Source organism: Penaeus japonicus, unplaced genomic scaffold, assembly GCF_977035675.1.
Source record: "Penaeus japonicus unplaced genomic scaffold, GWHDUDI00000001_assembly GWHDUDI00000021, whole genome shotgun sequence".
Lineage (NCBI taxonomy): Eukaryota > Metazoa > Arthropoda > Malacostraca > Decapoda > Penaeidae > Penaeus > Penaeus japonicus.
Window position 1 is genome coordinate 9,751,250 of NW_028234423.1, and position 5,000 is coordinate 9,756,249.

Below are 5,000 nucleotides of genomic sequence, written 5' to 3' on the forward strand. Positions count from 1 at the left end.
ATTAATATTATTATTATTATTATTATTGTTGTTGTTATTAGCATTAGCATTACTATTAATCCTTTCTTTATCTTCCTCTCATCCTCCTTCCCATTCCCCTCCTTCATCCTTACCCCTCATCCCCTGCTCCTTCCCCTTCCCCTTCCCCTTCCCCTTCCCCTTCCCCTTCCCCTTCCCCTTCCCTCCCCTTCCCCTTCCCCTTCCCCTTCCCCTTCCCCTTCCCCTTCCCCTTCCCCTTCCCCTTCCCCTTCCCCTTCCCCTTTCGCTTTCCTTTCCAGTGTGGCCTGCATGTGTTATGTGGGTGCGTGTATATGATGGGAGTGCGTGGTTGTGCATGCGGTTAGGTGTGGAGGAGGAGGAGGAGGAGGAGGAGGAGGAGGAGGAGGAGGAGGAGGAGGAGGAGGAGGAGGAGGAGGAGGAGGAGGAGGAGGAGGAGGAGGAGGAGGAGGAGGAGGAGGAGGAGGTCGAGGAGGAGGAGGAGGAGGAGGTCGAGGAGGAGGAGGAGGAGGTCGAGGAGGAGGAGGAGGAGGTCGAGGTGGAGGAGGAGGAGGAGGAGGTCGAGGTGGCGGCGAAGGCGGAGGCGGAGGCGGAGAAAGAAGAAGAAGGGAAAGGAGAAGAGAAGAGAAGAGAAGATAAGATTGAGTGGGAGGGGGGAGGGGTAATAGGAATACGTATAGGGGTTGGAATGAGAGTAGAAGCAGAAGCAGAAGCAGAAGCAGCTGTAGGAGTCCATTACCGTATGTAGTGGTGTGTACTGTGATTTGTGGACTAGAAGTTGGGTTTGGAGAGGGGGGGGGGTAGTGGTTAGAGGGTGGGGGGTAAAGGATGGATGATGGATGTGATGTGCATGGGGGCGTGTCTTTGGTTTGTTTGTTTCTTTGTTTTTTTTTATGTGTGTGCGAGTGTGTCTGATAACAGATGTTCATCATCATCATCATGTCCCAAATTGCCATCATCAACATTGATGTTATTTTTGCTACTTCTGCTTTCACTACTGTTGACGTCGCTGTAATAAGACGGTCGTTTTGTATAGTGCACTGTGACGACTGCGTTGGCTTGCACGGTGATTTGCATCGGTGCGCTATTGCACTGCATTGTGATTACAGATTTATTGCGCAGTGGCGTGTGGTATTTGTCGCACTCTAGAGGCATGCATGTGTTGCATGTACTTCCGTCTGTAAGGAGACAAAGACGCCTCGGCAGGAACGTGCATGTGGTGGAACTCTCATGCTCAGGTATGCGTGCGGGTCGTACGTGGCGAGGTATGTGCATGAGGGGGGCCGGCGCATGAACGCCAGTCGGTCGTCGTGCATGCCACATAGCCATCGTTTCGTCCAGTGCGGGTCAGAGTCTGAGTCAGAATCGAGTCAGAGTGCAGCTTCTGCCGACTCATGTGCCGGCGGGAGTGAATCCTTGTAGACGTGACATTGCAGCCGAGTGCCACTCCACGGTGTCGGAAGGTTGCGACGTGACATCTGACACTCCCTGACTGATGCCACGTCGCCAGGCCTACTAAGCAGCCAGCGAAGCCCCACCCAAGCCTCATCAGCCTCAACCTCCAGACGACTCACTTGCATTGGAGGCGGCTGAGGCTATGTCCTTGCTGACTCTCTCTTTCCGCCTGAGTCACTCGTCGGAGGCCTTTGTTAATATTCGTTGTGTGTGTGTTTGTGTGTGTGTGTGTTTTTCCCCTTTCGGATGTTAGATTCTTGCATACCCGTAGGTTACGTTGTGCTGTGTATGGCAATTTTTATTATTTGTTTTCTTTCTTTGGTTTAGGGCTGTTCGTTTTTGTTCCTCGAGTTCTGTTTTGTGCGTGTCTGCATTTCAAGACTTAATTTGTTTTATTTTTATGGGGCCCGTGGCATTAATATGTTAACCGTTTCCTTTAAAGGCTTACCTTTTGTTTATTAACTTTTCCAGGTACTTAAATTGTTTATATGCGTTCTCTCCTGAATCCGTTTTAGATTTTTTTTTAAGATAATATTTTCCTTTGTTTACGCTATCGCCAATAATCGCATTTTACTGATGTGTGTCACTTTAGACTCTCAGCCAATAGCTATCATGATGAAACCACCCAAGAGTTTTTTTTTTCATATACACCATTAACACTCCAGGGATCGTTATAATGGCGCACCACCTGTTGTTGTAGGCTGTTGTGAGCCATGCGCCGTTGCAAGCAGCGTCACTACACAACCCACTCATTGTGAATGATTTATTTATTTACAGCCAGGATGCCCCTGATAATATAAAGCTGAGCATGTACTTCAGGGGTCTGTGCTGCGATCGCCCGTAGATAAGATTGAGAGTGATAAGAGGGCTGTTGAGGCGGGCTGCGCTCAAGTACATGCTGTGGGTTCCTTGGTGGATGCACAGGTTGCGATGCTAGACAGAGTCTCATGGGTGTTTACGGTTTTATGGTGGCGGTGATGGTGGATGGACACTGTTGGGGATAATTGTAGATAATGATTGTGATTACCTTTATATAGATAATAATATTTTTAATTGTAGTTATGGCCAGAATGATACGGTAATTGTATAACGTTGATGGCGGCTTTTATAATGGATATCATAATGATTATAACTGATTATGAAAACAATTATAACAGTAATATTAACGATCATAGATGATAATACCAATAACAGTGATGATACTACCGACAATATTAATGATAGTAATGTTATTAACAGTTTTGATAATTATAATATTTATACTCATAGTTGTAGGCGAAGGATTATAATGCAAATCAAAGAAAAATGACGCTATACACCCGCCCGCCATCCCTTTGGAGGAGGCCAGGAGGCACCTTTCATTCGCCCTCCTTAAGAAAAGCTGGTCAGTGCCAAGACTAAGATTAGAACTTTAACATTTTGGACTCGAATGAGGGATGATCCTAAAATCCCCATTCATCCTTCTTCTTCTTCTTCTTCTTCTTCTTCTCCTCTTCCTCTTCTTCTTCTTCTTCTTCTTCTCCTTCTCCTTCTCCTCTTCCTCCTCTTCTTCTTCTTCTTCTTCTTCTCCTCTTCTTCCTCCTCTTCTTCTTCTTCTTCTTCTTCTTCTTCTTCTTCTTCTTCTTCTTCTCCGACTGGCGTGAGGCAGCGGAGCGGATTTCTCTCCGTCCTTCCGTCCGGCCTGCCTTGTCACGGTTGCGGTGACGTCACTACGGCCCTACGGTATGCCGAACGTATACTCGCCGCTTCGCGTGAGACGTCGCCGCCGTTGCCATGTAGCGCGCGCCCGTCCGTCCGCCCCCCTTCTCTCCCCCCCCTCCCCCTTTCCCTCCCCCCTTTCCCTTCCTCCTCCCTCTTCCCCTCCTCCACCCCTCCCCCTCTCCCCTCTCCCCCCTCTCCGTCCCCGTCCCCGTCCTCTCCCCTCTCCCCCGTCCCCGTCCCCGTCCCCGTCCCCGTCCTCTTCCTCTCTTCCCCGTCCCCTTCCGCTTGTCCTCTGTTCCGGAGGCCTCTCTGGAAGTGGCGTCGGCATTCGGAGGGATGTTACCTCCCCTGGCGGATCAGTCTCCTCCTCTGGTCTTTGTTAGTTCTAGCGCCGTCGATCTTATCTTGCTGTTATCATTATTGTTGTAGTTATTGTTATTGTTATTATTGTTATTGTTATTTTTATTATTGTTATTTTTATTTTTATTTTTATTTTTATTATTGTTATTTTTATTTTTATTATTTTTATTATTGTTATTATCTGTTTTTTAGTTATTATTTTTTTATTATCTCTCCCTCTTTCTCTCTCTCTCTCTCTCTCTTTCTCTCTCTCTCTCTCTCTCTCTCTCTCTCTCTCTCTCTCTCTCTCTCTCTCCTCTCTCTCTCTCCCCTCTCTCTCTCCTCTCTCTCTCCCCTCCCTCTCTCCCTCCTCTCTCTCCTCTCTCTCCCTCCCCCTCTCTCTCTCTCTCTCTCTCTCTCTCTCTCTCTCTCTCTCTCTCTCTCTCTCTCTCTCTCTCTCTCTCTCTCTCTCTCTCTCTCTCTGTTTCTCGGCTGATCGAACAAGACGCGGGAACTACGCGGCGACACACACGCGACGCGAGGGAATTGTGACTCATACACACACACGGACGCCGCTCTCCCCCCCCCCCACCCCCCCACCCAGCTATACCAGTACATAACCCTTTCCCCCCAACCACCACACACTCACGCACCCCTTCCCATTACCTTGCCTCCATTCCCCCTTCTCCCTACTCCCCCTTCCCCCACTACGTCCTTCTTTTACCTTCCCTACCATCCTCTCTCCCCCCCCCTTCCCTCCCTCCTCGTCAAGCCACGCTAACGCTACTATTAATCCCCCTCCCTTCCATACACCCCTCTTCCCCTACCCCTTTAGGTTACTCCTTATCCCTCTCCCCCTACCTCCCCCCCCCTCTCCACCTGTCCAGCTTTATCTAATCGATGTAGCGGAACGAGGTTATCGATGAGTGTTGCCCCTTGCCTCTGCTTGCCGGTGTTTAGAACGGCCTTTGTTGCCATCGCCCCCCTCCCCTCCCCTCCCCTTCCTCCCTCCCTCCTCAACTATGCCTTCCTCTCCTCTTCTCTATTTTCCCTACCCTTCCGTCCGTCATCCCCTCGCTACTCTTCTCTTCCCACTTGCTTTCCTCTTTTCTTCCCCTCTACCCCTCTTTTCCCTAGGTTCCTTCTTCCTCTCTTTCTCTCCACTTTCATATATCTCTCCCCCCCCCATATTTCCCCTCTTTTGTGCCCACGTTCCTTCTTCTCTTCCCTCAATCCTTCCCCCCCTTTCTCATCCCCAAAGCCTCTCTCTATCCCTTCTCCCTTCTTCTGTCTTTTCCCCTCTCTATCCCTTCTCCTCTCCCCATTTTCATCCCTTTTCCCCATCTCCCCCGCTTTATCTCTCCCACTCTCTCATCTCCCCCCCACACCCCGGATCATGCTTAATCTACTTCTGTCTCTCTGCCCCCCCCCATCTCTGTCTCCCTCCCTCCCTCCCTCCCTCCCTCCCTCTTCCTTCTCCCCTCTCAGCGCTCCTATGTCGGATGAGC

The 5,000-nt window shown here is 49.9% G+C and overlaps 1 protein-coding gene across 10 annotated transcripts in view; it reads left to right on the plus strand.

Moving 5' to 3' along the window:
* Positions 1 to 5,000, plus strand: part of LOC122258193 (uncharacterized) — a 47,401-nt gene that overhangs the window by 20,623 nt on the left and 21,778 nt on the right. Inside the window, exon 1 of one of the 10 annotated variants that reach the window (XM_086548658.1) lies at positions 1,114 to 1,235. The exons of the other annotated variants lie outside the window; for them this stretch is intronic. The gene's annotated coding sequence lies outside the window, so the exon portion shown is untranslated. Of the gene's footprint in view, positions 1 to 1,113; positions 1,236 to 5,000 lie in introns of those variants that run through there. 10 annotated transcript variants of the gene reach the window in all.